The following is an 18,405-nucleotide window of genomic DNA, read 5'->3' on the forward strand; positions in this document are numbered from 1 at the left end:
CACATTGGAAGTACATTTCCCCCTCAAAAAATTATGGGCATTGTAGTTTAAGGGTTGCTGGGAGTTCTAACTTTGTGAGAGGCAAACTACAGTGCCCAGAATTCTTTGAGTCAAAGATTGTGCTTTCAAGCTGTAGGGTGTGTGCAGCCTAAGGAGGGTTGGATACAGTCAAATGTGCTTGGCTGTATCCATTTTCTATGGACACAGCCTGTGTTTCTAAAAGTATGGGATGAACTTGCACTGTGGAATCCACCCTTAGGTACAATGGCCTCTGGTACCCTTCAAGTATTTTATACTGACTGCCAGCATTTTGGGTTAAGTCAATATATTTGTTTATACTGTTTTCTTCTAAAAACAAAGAGTATTGTGTCTTGTGGCCCTTAAAGACCAACAATATTGTTGTAGTATAAGCTTTTGTGACCTGGACCCTACATCATTAGATATATGATGTGTACCCTCATTTGGCATGTCTATATATGGGAATAAAGAAAAACGTATGTAAGCAGTAGGGGCAGAAGGCTAAGAAATGTGAGAAGCAGTCAGTGACATTTCTAGGTAGCTTGAACTTGATATATTTGAATTTTGCCCAGAAATGTCAGAGAGTGTACTGCTTGCATCTCATGGCCTTTTTTGTTGCCATTGTTTACAATTATGTATTTTACCTTCACACCCATGTACATGTACAGTGGTACCTCAGGTTACATATGCTTCAGGTTACATACGCTTCAGGTTACATACTCCGCTAACCCAGAAATAGTACCTCAGGTTAAGAACTTTGCTTCAGGTTGAGAACAGAAATCGTGCTCCGGCGGTGCAGCAGCAGCAGGAGGCCCCATTAGCTAAAGTGGTGCTTCAGGTTAAGAACAGTTTCGGGTTAAGTACAGACTTCCGGAATGAATTAAATACTTAACGCGAGGTACCACTGTATAATCTGCCAGTACTTGGGGCAGCTGTTGAAATGAACTCTAGACCACAGCAAATCTACAAGTCTTTACTGACCATAGGACTGTGACTGTGCAAATGTCATAGTGGGACTTATTTCTAAGTAAACATGAATTAAATAATTCTGTTGATCTGTTGCAACAAAGACTAAAAAATACTCACATTTCTGGAATGAAGTGACACCTTTTTATTTTTATGTGTGCCTGGATTTAAGCCTTTTCCCCACTGAATACTGCACGTTGTAGTCCAACGCTTACTATCTGAAGGACCACTGATTCTTCATCCCTGGTATAGACCTATGGTTTTTTCATAGAGTCATAGAGTTGGAAGGGACCCTGAGGTTCATTTAGTTCAACCCCCTGTAGTGCAGGGAATATGCAGCTGTTCCATACAGGGATCAAGCCTGCAACCTGTGTAGTTAGCACCATGCTCCTTTCAGCACCATGCCACTGAGCTATCCAGATTGAAGCTCATGTTTGTTTTATTTTTGTGGCTGCCTGAATATATATCCTGTTCTCACCCCGTTTTCTGGTTTTGTTTTTTTCTAAGCAAGTTATAATACAACATTTGGAGGACCACAGGTTCTTCATCCCTGGCATGCACACCAAAATGGTTTATTAAAATTTTGAGTGTATTGGATCTATATGAGGCAGATTATCTAGATCAATTTCAATCTAGTTTAAGGTCTGGTTATGGGTCATAGAATGATTAGGTTGTCTTTGTTGATGAGCTATACCTGTAACTAGACGGGTGGTTCTGGATTAGCTGACTGGGATGGAGTTTGGAGGTACCAGTTTACATTGGTGCTTGTCTTACTTAGAGGGTTGACGGAGTACAGTTTGATACCATGGTTAATTGAGCTATATGGTGACCCCCAAGATTACATTCTATGCTAATTAGCACACATATGATGTCATTCAGGCGCTTATGGACTTATCATCAACAATATACTCACTTTGCCTCAAAATGTAATGTTGGAAACTTGTTAGTCAATGCTTATAAATGGCTTACTGGGAAAATTAGGATGTTGGGAATTCTTTCAGGCATATGAAATGCATTGAAGGCAGACAAATGAGGTCAGCCCATTTTAGAAACTAGTGGTCAGCTTTCACACCATGATGTTTGAAAAGATCGTTCCTGAACAAATTGAAAACAAGGGATGGAATTAGACACAGATGGGTTCCACTGACAATGCCAGATAAACTGTATTGTGAACACTTTCACAAGGGACTATTACATAAGATGTGGATTGCTGACAATTTATAGAACAGTCCACTGCATGTTGGTAGAAAATTGATATTTCTGTTAAATAGCATGGAATGAGAAGTGCATTCCCATGTGGCTATATAGGATTAGATGACAAAGACCTCTTAATAGAGCAAGTGAACACTGATTTGTTTGTGATGCTCAGGAAATAAACTGTTTGACACCCTGGCTTTTGGTCTGTAGCACTCCTTGGGGATCTGATCTGTTCCTCATGCAGATGTTTTGTTGATGACTTCATGCAGGTGCCCCATGAGTGAGTGGGGAGAAATGTAGCTCAGTAAATGCCCAGTTTGGAAGTGGCCTTTGTTCATGTACAGAGCTGAATAATGAGCAAGTGAATTGACACGTGTCCACTGCAGAATAACAAACATTCAGTGCCACAAATGTTAATGGGGTGTACCACTGTGAACACCAAAAGATGCTTGCCCCATAAAATATCAAGTGCCCCACCATTTCCCAGCCATGCGTCTTTATGAAAGAGAATGTTAGATTTTATGCATTGAAGGTTTTATGTGGTGAATTCCTTCCAACAAGCAACATTTGAGCACCGCAGAAAACCACCAGTGGTATTCAGCTAAGTTTTCCCTCACAGCAGTCCCATTGAAAATAGTGAACATTGTTAGGTCCATCAATTCCACTAGGTCTACTCTGAGTAAGCCTTAGTTGAATACCACCCCAAGTTTCAATATTCTCAGTGTTTCGGCTTATTCAAAATAATGGATTCCTACAAGAAAATGTTGTCTTCAGTGCATAAATTGTGGGGTTTGCAAAAGAAAAAAAAAAAAAAAACCCCATTCAAACTGAAGATGACTGCTGAAGCCAAGGACAGAACATTTTTGTGGTGTCCCATCCCTATGGCTTGACGTTGCTGCGGCTGCTTGGATAACAGACTCATTGGCTTTAGTGACCAATGTAAATAGAAAAAAATGACCCAATAGAGAAAATGTTAGAGGAAGTAAGCATAGATGAACCATAGTGAACCCAGGACGACAGACAGAAGGTTAGATATATTGGCATGTTTGACTTGGGAAATACAATTTGATGCCTTAGTTCTATATGATGCATACTAGACTCATCATAGCTTTGAATTAGAGACTGTGTGAGTCTGTGCCGGCACTTGCTCTCCATTAATTTCCAGCAGTTTTTTGTTTGTTTGTTTTATTGAATTTTACATTATTATTTCCTCCCCCACAATTACATCATAGCAAATAATAACAGATTAAATTTCCCACTTTCCTCCACCCTCCCCTTGACTTCCCTCAATTTCCCCTTCTGGTTTTTTTACATATGAACTTGTCCTGCTTACAATACTATTTCCAGCAGTTTTTTGAATATCACTCTCCTCACACACATTCGCTCACTTTCTCCTCTCAGGCTTTATAAAACTAGAAGAGTTGTGAAACTACTGTATTTTTCCGTGTATAACACCACCCCATGTATAAGATGACCCCTACTTTTGGGAGTCCAAAATTAAGAATCAGTAGTTTAAAGTTGTTCAGCTATTTATTAAGGGACACGAGTGGAGCTGTGGGCTAAACCACAGAGCCTATGACTTCCCGATCAGAAGGTTGGCAGTTCGAATCCCTGCGACGGGGTGAGCTCTCGTTGCTCTGTCCCAGCTCCTGCCAACCTAGCAGTTCGAAAGCACGTCAAAGTGCAAGTAGATAAATAGGTACCACTCCAGCGGGAACGTAAATGACGTTTCCGTGCACTGCTCTGGTTCGCCAGAAGCGGCTTAGTCATGGTGGCCACATGGCCCGGGAGCTGTCTGCGGACAAATGCCGGCTCCCTCAGCCCATAGAGCGAGATGAGCGCCGCAACCCCAGAGTCGGTCACGACTGGACCTAATGGTCATGGGTACCTTTACCTTTACCTATTAAATTTATTGGACCCCATTTTCAGATTCTTTGTCTCCAGTTTGTTACAAGCCTCTTCACTACTCCATTGCAGTCCTATCTGAAAAGATAGGCAGTGCAGCACCCGCCTGCTCAAGCTTTTTCCTCCCACTAAAGAGAGCAAAAAGTGCTCTGTGCTTTTGAAGAATTTCATTTTCTCCAAGTGCAATTATGCCCTGAATGACGGAGTATAAAACAGGAATTCGCAGGGGAGTTCGCAGGGGAGTTTTTAAGAGGTAGCTGTTATTTGACATGCTGAGAAAAATATTACTTTCTGACTAGTCTGTTAATCCAGCAGTTTAGCTGTTGGAATATTTTGTGATGCAACTTTGGTAATTTCATTGAACGGCTTATGTAGCCAGGCATTATGTGAAAAGTCTAAGGCCACTCATTTAGGTCATTTGGACAGACAAGTATAGAAAATTAGGTCCATAGGCATTCCCCAAATCATATAGCAATACAGAAGCAAGCATGTGATTATACAGTAGAGGCTGTAGTGACATCTGCTGTTAACACTTCAGTCTTACTTTGCAGCCCTTGTATACCTGTACAGGGTTTTTGGCGCTCTCTCTGTAACTAACTGCATATTGAGTCTCTGCAACTGCATTACAAACCCTTTACCCATTGTCTAAATTAATGCTGCAATCCTATACACATTTACTTGGGAGTAAGTCTCATTGACCTCAGTAGGATTGGCTTCTGGGTAGACATGCAGGATTGTGCTAAATGATCAGGATTGTGTAAATGATAGAAGCATATCCTTATTGTTATGTACTGAGTTGAATAGGATCCAAACTGCAGCAGTCTGATTGGTCCCAGAACAATAGGATCCAAACTGCAGCAGTCTGATTGGTCCCAGAACAATAGGATCCAAACTGCAGCAGTCTGGTTGGTCCTAGAACAATAGGATCCAAATTGCAGCAGTCTGATTGGTCCTAGAACAATAGGATTCAGAATGCAGCAATCTGATTGGTCCTAGAACAATGCAGCAGTATGATTGGTTGGCAGGAACCAACCAATCATGCTCCAGATATAAGTGAATCCACAACCTGATTGGCTTACAGTAGAATTCCAGAATTAGCCAATCATGTGCAGCCCATTGTGTAAATAATGTATATAAAGCAGATACCTTGAGGGGGGACTTTCATTCATTCCTCCTCACCACTATGAGCTGAATAAAGAGCATGAAATCACTTTGCGACTCTGAGTATATTTCACTTATCAATCAGTAGCCAGGCTGAGAATGTATTTGTGGGATTTGTTAGATGTTTGTAGGTGGAAAGAGCCACTCTTAAGACATACTAGATGCTGTACCAGTTCTCAGTGAAGAAACGGTACAAGTCACAGCCAGTCATTTCAGAAGGCAATCAGTTATAGACACTTCCTGGTTTATTTAGGACAGGTTTTATTAGTTGTCAGGAATAAACAAGGGCACAATCAGCTGGCAAGTACTTGCATGGAAGCCAAATTAAAACAAACTGCTTGTACTGGGTTGTGCTTTCAGTGTTTCATTTTCCACAATGTTTTGGTCTAATTTACAATGGTTCTAACTTGATAATCACTGGCTACAGCTGAGCAGTAGTCATAACTAAGTAGTTGCATTCGTTGTGGAACACCCTCTCCATCGCCCAATTTCCGCTTAGACAGTGCACCTAGCCAGTTCAGTTGGTGCATGTTGCTTATTAGAGATTGTATTCAGCAACATGCACAGAAGATTCTATTTTGCTGAATTGAATCAATTTGCAGCTTATGCACATTAAAACTTAAATATACAAAGTAAGATCAAATATGGAATTTAAAATCTGAAATTTAAATATAATGCATTTTTTTCTACACAATACAGTGGTACCTCGGGTTACAGATGCTTCAGGTTACCGACGCTTCAAGTTACAGACTATGCTAACCCAGAAATAGTACCTCAGGTTGAGAACTTTGCTTCAGGATGAGAACAGAAATTGTGTGGCGGCGGTGTGGCGGCAGCGGGAGGCCCCATTAGCTAAAGTGGCACCTCAGGTTAAGAACAGTTTCAGGTTAAGAATGGACCTCCAGAACGAATTAAGTTCTTAACCCGAGGTACCACTGTATTTGATTAGTGAACTGCACCACAAAATTCAGAGAAGTGTGAAATTTGAAGGATGGATGCATTGAGGTTTGCCTATTGTTTTGAGGAAATGCAAATTAGATAGCATTAAAATAAGAATGCAACAAATTTATCCCCATTCACAAGTAGGGAAAGACTCTTCCTGCCCCTCTTTGCCCCTGATCTGTCACAAACTGTACTCATGCAATACATGAACAGCCTTTTTGTCTCTTCTCTTAAAAGTGCTTTATTGAGAACCAATGTTAATTATAAACAATAGGTGAGATCCCACAGGGGGAGGAAAGAAAGGGAAAGTCCCACTTAAGCCAGCAGATGTCTGTTGCGCAAGTGGGGTACTGAAGTTGGCTATCAAGCAACATCAAGAGCATCCCATGGTACAGATATAACAAATGTTACATAGAAGAAAAAAAAGGTGAAAGGAGCTAAACTCGAATAATGAGCTTTATTCATAATACAGTAATACCTCGGGTTAAGAACTTAATTCGTTCTGGAGGCCCGTTCCTAACCTGAAACTGTTCTTAACCTGAGGTACCACTTTAGCTAATGGGGCCTCCCGCTGCTGTCGCGCCGCCGGACCACGATTTCTGTTCTCATCCTGAAGCAAAGTTCTTAACCCGAGGTACTATTTCTGGGTTAGCGGAGTCTGTAACCTGAAGCATCTGTAACCTGAAGTGTCTGTAACCTGAGGTACCACTGTACATTCAGATAACCATGACTCAAGGGATACTCAGGGATACTCATCAAATACTTGCATAATTCTTAGCTGTCATGATGGTCACCAGGGTGGGGTGGGGTCCTCCATGCATGCATCCTGCTGCCATCAATTGTGCAGTCAGGGTGGGAAGTGCAAGAGGGCTTTCTCTATGTCAGCACACCTATCTGGACAGCTCCCTACCTTCTGCTACCACCTGATGCCCTCTGTTTCAGCAGGACTTTATCTGCTGCTTGTTCGATTATGTCTTTGTGATTGTACTTTCAGCATATTTCGTTAGGCTTCTTGAGTCATTTGAGTCTTGAGCTAGAAGGGCAGAAGTGTCCACCTCTTGCTGTTACTGTCTCTGATCTCAAAGCTTCAGCCTCCTGTTGATGTAGAGAACAATTCATTCCTTTTTCTTCAGCTTTTATTGCATTTTTTTGAAGTTTTGCAAGCAGTGTTCTGTCTTTTGCAGTATCTATATCTATAGATAAACATATAGTTTTTGAAATGCTACTGTTGTAATAATGTTGATGTAATTCAGATTTCAGGGTTCAATGTGTTGAAATATCACATTGAAAGATGGATCACTCTCTTACTACATCACTACCACTGAGGAGAAACTCGCCTTTAGCTGCTTTGCAATACAGTGGTAGCCATTTCTTGTCTTAACAGCTTTGTACATTCTCTCCTGTACCATTGTGAGGCCTTTTGTTGAAGACAGAGCATCAGTTTGAAGTGTGGGTGGGGAGTAGATTTGGAACATGTTGCCTGCACCCAGAGGCATTTGTTTTCAGGGTAGAGGATGTGCAATTCAGGCCACTGGCGGGCCAAACTGAGAATGTCTGACTGCCTTAACCCAGAGCCCCCGGGTTGTAGCTGTCTCTTGGGCCAGGCCTCTCATTCACCCTATTTGCAATCTCTTTCTCAAGTTTTTTGGCCTCTGCCCCTTTCCTCGGAGCGGAACAGCTTCTTGTTTTGTTTTGCCTTATTTTGGCAAGTCCTTCTGTGTAGGCTTATGTGCATTTCCAGTTTTCCAATAAAAAGGCTAATGTGCTCAGTTATATTTTAAACCTTTTGGGGAGTCTGGGGTGGGAAGGAGACAAGAAGCACTATTGTCATGCAGGAATTTCATGATGTAGATTGTTTGGTTGCATGTCCTCCTCATTCTCCGCTACCGCCTCTCACCAGTTACATAACAAGTCGTGTTCTCGGCTTGTTGTGAAGAATTTTGTGTCCACAGAGAGGCACATGGAGGACCAGAATGTGCAGCAACATGGTAAACAACAGCTGCAGGGGCTCTATGGCATGCATTGATTTTGGACTCAAGTACCGAAAGACTGTATTACTTCTAGGAAGAGAAAATTTGAGGAGTGGGTGGGCTTTGTCTAAGGTGAGCATAAAACTTGGGGAGAATTGGTGAGGTTGATTAACTATATTGATTTTTACCTTGCAGAAATATTCATATGTTTTGAGATGCTTCTATATAAAAGGGGACTTATTCAACTACACCGTACTACATTGTAAAATGTAGGCTATAGATCTGCTGGGTCTTTCGGAATCCATCCTTAGCTGGTCTAAGAGTATAAACCCAAGTCCATGCTTTATACATTGTAGAACATGAAATTGCACAATGAAATGGTGGTGTGTGCAAGATAAAAACAAATTTAATAAATTTGCTGAATGTAGAGCATTTTTACCCAGAAAAGTAGCATTATTTCCCCATTTAAATTTGTTGGCATGAATGAATAATGTTTGGTAATTCATGCTCTGGTAACTTCCAGGTGGTTGTTGTTGTTGTTGTTGTTGTTTAGTCGCTTAGTCGTGTCCGACTCTTCGTGACCCCATGGACTAGAGCACGCCAGGCACTCCTGTCTTCTACTGCCTCCAGCAGTTTGGTCAAACTCATGCTGGTAGCTTTGAGAACACTATCCAACCATCTCGTCCTCTGTTGTCCCCTTCTCCTTGTGCCCTCCATCTTTCCCAACATCAGGGTCTTTTCCAGGGAGTCTTCTCTTCTCATGAGGTGGCCAAAGTATTGGAACCTCAGCTTTAGGATCTGTCCTTCCAGTGAACACTCAGGGCTGATTTCCGTAAGAATGGATAGGTTTGATCTTCTTGCAGTCCATGGGACTCTCAAGAGTCTCCTCCAGCACCATAATTCAAAAGCATCAATTCTTCGGCGATCAGCCTTCTTTATGGTCCAGCTCTCACTTCCATACATCACTACTGGGAAAACCATAGCTTTAACTATACGGACCTTTGTTGGCAAGGTGATGTCTCTGCTTTTTAAGATGCTGTCTAGGTTTGTCATTGGTTTCCTCCCAAGAAGCAGGCGTCTTGGGTTAGGCTACTCTAATGGGGCCACATTTGCAGGTTGTCCACAACATGGCTGCTAAGTGCAAGCACACATTTTGTCAGTGTTGAAACCACTGCACTACCCTCCTAGTCCATTTTATTTTAAAGTTTTCTAAGTTTTAAAGTTTTCTAAGAAATGACAGCATCATTGCTAGGCAGCTTAAAGGTAAAGGGGCCCCTGACCATTAGGTCCAGTCGTGACCGACTCTGGGGTTGCGGTGCTCATCTCGCTCTATTGGCCGAGGGAGCCGGCGTTTGTCCGCAGACAGCTCCCGGGTCATGTGGCCAGCATAAGCCGCTTCTGGCAAACCAGAGCAGCACACGGAAACGCCGTTTACCTTCCTGCTGGAGCGGTACCTATTTATCTACTTGCATTTTGACGTGCCTTCGAACTGGGACCGAACAATGGGAGCTCACCCCTTCGCGGGAATTCGAACCATCAACCTTCTGATCGGCAAGTCCTAGGCTCTGTGGTTTAACCCACAGCATTCTAGGCAGTTTACAACATAATAAATACATTATATATTTGAGGAAAATATTGGTGCTTAACTTTAAAGCTCTATACATCTATTGGTACCTGAAGACTTGGTGATTTGAACATGAACCTACTCAGGGTAATATTTGAAGGCCTTCGTCTAAGTGCCCCTGTCAGCTGAGAGCAGCTTTCTTGGTTTTGGCATTCTGTTTATGGAAGAGTCGCCTCAGTTATCTTTCTAGCACTTTTAATTTCTAACACATAATGGAACTGTTTCAGTTAAGAACATAGGAAGCTGCCTTATAGTGAGTCAGACCTATGTCCACAAAGCTCCACACTGCCTACACTGACAGGCAGCAGCAGCCTTTCAGGGTTTCAGGCAGAGGTTTCTCCCTTCTCTGTCTGGAGAGGCCAGGGATTGAAGCAGTGATCTTTTACATACAAGCCACATGCTCTGCCACTGAACCACAACCCTTTCTCTTTAAGGGAACTGATGCTTTTATCCTGCTGTTTATTTGCTAATGTTGTATTTTTTAAATCGGTTGTATTTTTTCACACTTTTCTTTTTTGGTAGATTTATGTAAGCCACCCTGAAAGAATTTTTGCATAGAATGAGGGGGTATGTACATATATAAAATAAATAAATCATGATCTGTATTCTGGTACACATTTACCTCTGCAGCAATTAAAACCTGGAAAATCTATTAGTGTGAGCATTTCAAACTGAAGTTTACTGAATGACAACTATACTGGGTGCACCAAACACACTCTGCAAATAAATAGGCTTGTCCTAAAATCACAAAGTACTCCAGCTGAGGGCTAACACACAAACGTTTATGCTGGAGGAGCTGCTGTAGCAACTGCACGTTGCATTTAGAGATTGTACCTTGACCTTTGGGGCATGTTGACTTTGTTAATATACCACGTGGAGTGGTCAAGGACATGCCTTTTACACACTGTTGCAGAACTAGCTTAACTTTGTTCCTGGATCCACTTCATCTTCCTAAATGGCAACTTTTCAGGCTGCTGTACACATCCCTACCACAAAATGAGAGGCGGCCGGCACTTTATCATGTGCCACAAGTCTGGAGTAGATTAGAATCAACTTACTTGGACAATGTTTTTTGGAAAAAATTGGATTCAGGCCCTGGAGGAACGGATCAGCTGCTCTGAAGAGAATAAAAGATCAAGAACCTGGAGAGATTTCCAAGCCTGCCAGTGTTCAGTTTCCTGCCACTGGTCAGACTTGTTCAGTTTATTTAGGACGCAGATGGGACAGTGACTAAGAACTCTCCATTACCAATTTGTTCCTAAAACCTCTGGGTATTAAGAGGGACAACAGTTCTTATATTTTCAGGAAACTGAAGTGGCATTGTTAAATCAGGTTTCAGAGTGGTATAAGAGAACTTCTAGGTCCAGTGTGTTCATGGGTATGAAAAAACATACTTACACATCAAGGGAACTGTATAGGTTGGAAACTGTATGAGAAGGTTAAATGAAAAAGGGCAGATTCCTTGCCTTATAAGATATTCCATATCCTGGCTAGAGCTGGGTGATGCATTGGTAAATTGTCTGAAACGGGTTCAGATTCCAATACAGGTTTTTCAGCTGACAATACAGTATATTGTGGCAGCTTAAATTACCTGCAGATGGCAAAGGTGCAGATGGAGCCTAAGAAGGTTCTGGGCAAGCACCTTTTCAGGCTCACTCTGCAAGTCCCCACACAGCTCGCGTGAGCTGGAGCGATATGGAGGCTCGCCCTGAGTGGTTTAACAAAGCCCCAATGCCCCTCTGGCTTGCGTGAGCTGGAGAAGCATTGGGGCTTGCTCAATAGGGCTGGGTGAAGAAGCAGCTAAGGTACCTTCCAGACATCATGATGTATCAGCATATCGTATTTAGCTATTGATACATCACAATGTTGACAACCAGATATCGCCCAGCCCTAATCCTGGTTTTTGCCAAACAGTGTATGCAGCTCAGTTTCCCTCCCCGAGACCATTTGTTTTCTATCTTCTGTCTGGCTACAGATGATTTAGGTGATAAATTTTAGAGGCAGCTGGATATTCAGTCACAAAGATTTCCGAACCTTGAGGAATTGCCACTCTAGTTTATTTAGAAAAAGAACTCTTTTGTTTTCCTGGAATTGGGGAAGAAGTGAAGACAACGGTATAACTGGACTACTCATAACTTACTTGAAGCCAGGTCCTGGTAGTAACAGAGGATGGTATCGGTAAAATATAATAGAAAGATAATAAGGGAGTCTGACAGGTTGACAGGCATCATCTATTGTAAATGATTGAGATCAAAATGCTCTCCCAGCTCCCCCTTGATGAAAACAACTTTGAAGCAGGCAGGCAGAAAGTCATATTTAACCCATGAACCACACAGACAAAACAGTATCCAAGAACGTATGAACTGAAGATTCTTTGGCTCACTGCTGAAATACTGTATTCTGAAATATCAAGCTTTGCTGCCATGAATGAGTTTAAGCACTTAAATGTCCACCTGGCTGCATGACTGGATAAAATGAAGGATACCATTTAGGACTGATTTATACACGTGTTTAATGTTGCTTGATTATCACATTATGTGATAGCACATTATCTCAGTGGTGCTTAGCTAAATATATGAATGGCAGTGCATCTGAAGTGATGGCAGGTGATTTCTTTGTTGTTTTATATGTGGTGGTTTTTTCATGGATAACTTGACAGTACTCAAATGTTGAACACGTATGCAAGGATTCATCCCCAGGACACCAAACGTAGGACATAACAAAGACAGTGGCAAAGCTGTATGCAGCAGGGCTGGACAACCTCTGGTCCTCTAAATTCTGTACTCTGGCTGCCATTAACTACAGCCACCCATGGCTAATGGTTAGGGTTTATGGAAGTTGTAGTTTATCAATATCTAGACCTCCATAGGTTCCCCACTCCTAGGCTGTAGTAAAATAAAACTCCCAGAAAGCTTTAGAAAGCTTACCCCTCAATGAAAAGGGAGGCTAGAAGCCTTCATGATGAAAGTTCTCCATGCTCAGGAAGATGTTAACATGCGGAACACTTTCCAATATGCATCCCATATACATGCATCCTCAGGCGATGTAGCCCTATATGGGACATCTCCCACACTTGAATGTTTGAATTGGATATGACACCAAGATCTGACTGAGGAAATTATAAAGGACTTTTCATAAGTACAGCTGCAGTTGTACTTAATGAAGTTCAGGCACTGCTCCTCTTTGGTTGAGTCTCACACCAATAATACCAGAACTGGGAAACAGCATGGGGTGGGTGGGCAATATAGATGATGCAGCTCAGTTGTGGAGCTCCATAACTTGTCTAGGCCAGGGAAGATGATTAGGTCATTTGTTCTAAGTGCATACTTGGTTTAAAAAAACATAAGAGTCCACTACTGCCGGATGTGGTTATCCTTATTTATGACAAAGTGGACATAAAGTTTTCCCCAGGGCAATTTCTTGACCACAAAGAATCAGGACAAAAATTGAATGTCTCTATGAAGCAGCCGAAAGGTTTATTTTAAAAGTTTTTGGAGGAAGTGAAAAAGAAATGATTTTCTCATACATTTCTGATACTGCCAAATAAAAGGGACTCAAGTTAATGTGTCTTGATGTTATCCATCTGGTACCAAGACCTTCTGGTGACATGGCTGGCTAAGGTGGTTCCTCAAGTACCTGCCACAATGAAAATGCAGCTCACTCATCAAGATCATTCAAATATGGGGAAATTTGTCCTTCCCTGTCTCTTGAATCATCTGCCAGGTTTTCAAGTATGCCACCTGAAACCAGTTGAAAGGGGTAACACTGTGTTCTTCAGATTGTCAGGTCTGAGAAGTACAGTGGTACCTCGGGTTAAGAACTTAATTTGTTCTGGAGGTCTATTCTTAACCTGAAACTGTTCTGAACCTGAGGTACCACTTTAGCCAATGGGGCCTCCAGCCGCGCAATTTCTGTTCTCATCCTGAAGCAAAGTTCTTAACCCGAGGTACTATTTCTGGGTTAGCAGAGTCTGGAACCTGAAGCGTCTGGAACCCGAGGTACCACTGTATAATAATTTAAGACCATTGCAAGACTCTTTACCCTTGTAGCTTACAGTCAAAAGACGGCGAGGAATAGAGTCATGAACACATCTGCCCCAAGCAGAGAAACACAGCAGGAGTTTGGAAGCAGTCAGACAGCTGGGAGCAGTTCCCCTCCCCCAACGCAGAATGGAATGTAGATAAGGTGTCAGCAGCTCGCTCAAGAAGCACAGGCAGCTTCAGAAAACAGGAGGGGTAGCTTTTTGTCACTGGAAGAGGAGTTAATTAACCCCTGGAGCCCAAAGAACAGACGTATGGGAAAGGTCTTAGACAGAAAACAAACCCGGAAGTATAAGGGTCATAGGTTCAGGATATTCTGCAGAACCCGGAAACATTCCCCAGAAGGGTCAACTGACTCGTAAAGCAAATACTCAGACATCCAAGGCTAATTGTTTGTATTGCAATAAATTTTCAAGCTAATTACGACTTGTGTGCTGTGTTATCAAGATGGCAGCCTCGGCTCCTGACAACTAGGTTGCCCCAGAGGTCAGTCTTAGGAGGACAATCTCACAATGGCAGGTGGAAGCTACCAATGGCTTCCTGATTCAGTTGTTAGCAATGCAATGTGGGACCAACTACATAGAAGTGACCCACACTGAGTATGAATCTGCTCTATCCAGAGAATATTTATCCGAGAAACTAACTTCACTTTCAGTAAAGTGATAATTCATATAAGTGAGTGTCATCACTATAAGCTATTTTAAACCTTAGATGAGAAAAGAAAATGTTCAGTGCTTTTGATATTTCATCAAATAAAGACCAAGGGAACTAGAAGATGCCATGGCTCACTACTCACCCACCAGGTTTGGAAATAGACCGCTTGAAACCGTGTGACAACAAGTGGTAGCTATGACAGGTCACATGCTTATGCATCCGGAACTTTAAAAGCAACCTGATCTGCTATTTTGCCCCAATTCAGAATGTAATCCTTCTGTTTATTTTTCTAGTTTATTGGAGGTTCATTGCAGGGTCTTTCAATTGTAAAATTCCAAATACGGATGTTTCGGTATTATCTTCAAGCACAGGTCAAAGTATGCAGCAGTGCTTTACAGCTGGTGTTTGTCTAAGGAAGGTGGAGCCATGTTCTGCACAGAGAAGTTGGAAGAAACTTACAAAAATAAAGCTTGGGCTGAAAAATACAGAAAGTAGGAAAGCCATAATTTGTGCAATTATAAAACTAATAGGAAAAAGGATCTCAAGAAAATCTCTGGACCCAGATCTGTCAAACATGCAAGATCTTATGCAACTCCAGAAAAATAAGTTGATTCAAACCTTCTTGTATATATCTTAACACACCCACACAAGGTTGTGAATCAGCAAAGCAAAAGTGGTAGTTTATTCCTGATTAATGTAGCAATGTTTGCCAAGAGAGCTTCCCACAAAACAACATGTCAGACATCATACATGGTTTTTGTTCCTGTTGCCCTCTTGCTTTCCCAGTGTCCTTGCATGGCACTTCGCTTGCTGGGGCCACAAGTTGTCCTAAAAGAAAGACCATCTGCCATAGGACGCTACTAGCTGTGCTGTTTGACATAATTAAAGGAAGATGTGTTTTAGGCCTGGTTCAGATGTAAAGCCTGGAGGGGGGGGAATTCTTAAGTAATTTTTATTTGCGTTTTTACGCACAGTTCAAAAAGCGTAAGTAAAGCTTAAAAGGAGAAAAATGAGAACAAAACCAGGACACAAAACAAATGTATTGCTCTGCTTTCCTTTGGACCACACCAACAAGGCCAGGGGGTGGGTCTTGTTGTCTGGGCAGCCCAAGACTTCCATACACACTGTCCAGGCTTGTGTCCCGGGGAGGGCACTTTATTGCTGCTAATGCAGCCGTTTGGGTGGAGGTGTACTCGTTGACTCACGAGACAGAAGATGCCAGCATTTTAGACATGGAGGCTTTCCTCAATGCTCTGCAGGAGATACCCCAAAGAGGGAAAGTATTTGGCAGGAGGAAAATCAGCCTTGATGGGATGATGTTTGTATCACTCAGGTTGGCTGTCCGGCTCAGCCAGGAGGGCTGAGTGGAGTGATGCCTCTGCTCAATCCAGCCCCTACTCCCAAGTCTGGCATAAAGTGGGGGAGCAGGGAGTGAATTGCTCTGCTCTTCTCTAATCTAAAAAATAAATGTGATTGTAGGTAGATTCTTCTGACCAAACTGCGGGAGGCAGTGGAAGACAGGAGTGCCTGGCGTGCTCTGGTCCATGGGGTCACAAAGAGTCGGACACGACTAAACGACTAAACAACAAGGTAGATTCTGCATTACTGTTCATATTTTAGGTTCATATTTTAAACAAGTAATCATTTTAAAAAGATTTAAAATAGTCCATTAAAACAACTCCCTATTGGCCCAGCCTGCATCTGCTAAATGCCAGCCTCAGATATGTTCCATCCACATAACACAATGTCAAAATACAGTCCTTTCTAAGTGACACTAAATCTAAATATTAGCCAAAATTATTTGGCAATCTATTTGCTAGCCACATAAACAAAGCTTTTATGTAATAATATCATGTAACGCAGGGAAAAGAATGCAAAGCAAAGAAGGATGATTCAACTAGGGCAAAGGTAAAAATGGTTGAAGTTCACCAAGTGAAAGTGGGGTTTAATATTTGCAAAAGGATCTAGATAAATATGTTGTACAGCACCATCACACAGTGGCAGTTACAAAAATGGACTTTAACCATCTGTAATGTTCTCATATGGATGCAATATTAGGAATCATGCACATTGGTGGGTGGAACATGGCAATATTGTGTTGTTGCAGCAGGTCAGGTAGAAGGTGTGATAGTTATTCCTGGAATGAACAGGGATTTTTTTGATTTTTTTTAAATTCCAGCTCAGCATTTCAACTTTCTGAAGTGACCATTTGGTAGCCATAAAGAGCCAAAACTCTTGCATGATAGCAGATATGAAAAATAAGAACACTGTGTGCAGTCACTTGCATTCAGCCCAAGGACACTTAAAGATCAAATAAAGATAACTGCCTGGCTATGATGGGTTGTACGTATTGGAATGTTAATAATGAAATCACTATACTAACAAAGCATGAGAAAATTACATGCATAGATGGTGATGCTAAACTTTATCCTAAACCATTTCCCCCACATCTGTTAACTTTTTGCATTTAGTGTACTTTGATTCACAGATTTAGGATGCTGTAGGTCTGCTTATTGTGTTTCCAATTAATTACTGACAATCCTGTGCTTGAGATAGGAAGAGGAAATCGATTAGTATGACACACATAGTATAATGATGCACAGTTATTTTATTCCAGCTGGAAAATGGAGATGGTGAAGCAAAATAAGTGAAATGTCATTGTAAATAATGTATTGATGTTGTCGCAGTAGCATGCTAAGCCAGTATCTGGGCCTATTTTGCAGGTCTTAGACCAGCACATGCACAATGACTTGGAGCTGAAGATGTGATCTGACAACAGGCTTTGCAACTGAAGAGATACAAGGTGATACAAACACTCTTTCTGTATTGTTATATCTGTAAAGTGCAATTTACACGAGATAAATTCAAACAAACTCATTAGCTTTTGCTCCTATAGCAATAATTTCACATATCTAGGTAGCACGTTTCCATTCTAACATTGTTGCTCCTAATTTGTGCTTCCTAATTAGCACCTATGGGACACGGGTGGCGCTGTGGGTTAAACCACAGAGCCTAGGGCTTTCCAGTCAGAAGGTTGGCGGTTTGAATCCCTGCAACGGGGTGAGCTCCCGTTGCTCGCTCCCTGCTCCTGCCAACCTACCAGTTCGAAAGCACGTCAAAGTGCAATTAGATAGATAGGTACCGCTCCGGCGGGAAGGTAAATGGTGTTTCCATGCACTGCTCTGGTTCGCCAGAAGTAGCTTAGTCATGCTGGCCACATGACCCACAAGCTGTACGCCAGCTCCCTTGGCAAATAAAGCGAGATGAGTGCTGCAACGCCAGAGTCATCTGCGAATGGACTTAAGGGTCAGGGGTCCCTTTACCTTTTAATTAGCACCTGCTTTTCCAGCTGTTTTTCAAAGTAGCCCATTTTATATTTGCTCTCTTTCCTTCTCAGTCTCCTATTTTCATTCCTGTTTTTAGTTCTCTCACTCTTTCATATTCATTTTAGTATGCTCTAATTCTGGATGTACTTTTAAATTAAAAAAACATTTTTTTCTGTGCAGCGATTAGGGCACTAGGATGTACATCAGAAGGGCTTAAACAGCACAGTTAAACTCACCTGAATACTGAACGGAATCACTCACACAAATGGCTTATCATGCAGAGCTAGTTCATAGTTCTCTGTCATGTGTGAAATGGGCTTTACAGTACTTTGCAGTTTGCCATCTTTTTTTAAAAAAAAACACTAGTTGTGTATGTGCCCTGCAAATATGTGTGTGTATGTGTGAGGGAGAAATTTCTGTGGAATAGTGATGTAGCAGGATGCTTCAAGTGAGAAGAAAAATCAAGAAAGCCAGTTATACATAGAAACATAATAACCCCCCCCCAAAAAAAAAACTAATGCTGGAAGGGGCAGGACAATATTTATTTTTTGTTTTATGTAAAAGCATTTATAAACAATTTAATACTTTTTGTGTTGTACACC

At 41.8% G+C, this 18,405-nt stretch overlaps 1 long non-coding RNA gene across 3 annotated transcripts in view; it reads left to right on the plus strand.

Moving 5' to 3' along the window:
- LOC310665349 overlaps positions 1 to 18,405 on the plus strand; it is a 55,825-nt gene that overhangs the window by 33,400 nt on the left and 4,020 nt on the right. For all 3 annotated transcript variants that reach the window (XR_014505421.1, XR_014505422.1, XR_014505423.1), the window contains one exon: positions 17,201 to 17,280. This is a non-coding gene — a long non-coding RNA (uncharacterized lncRNA). The remainder of the gene's footprint in view (positions 1 to 17,200; positions 17,281 to 18,405) is intronic.

Source organism: Podarcis tiliguerta (assembly GCF_965153285.1).
Source record: "Podarcis tiliguerta genome assembly, chromosome: 1".
NCBI lineage: Eukaryota > Metazoa > Chordata > Lepidosauria > Squamata > Lacertidae > Podarcis > Podarcis tiliguerta.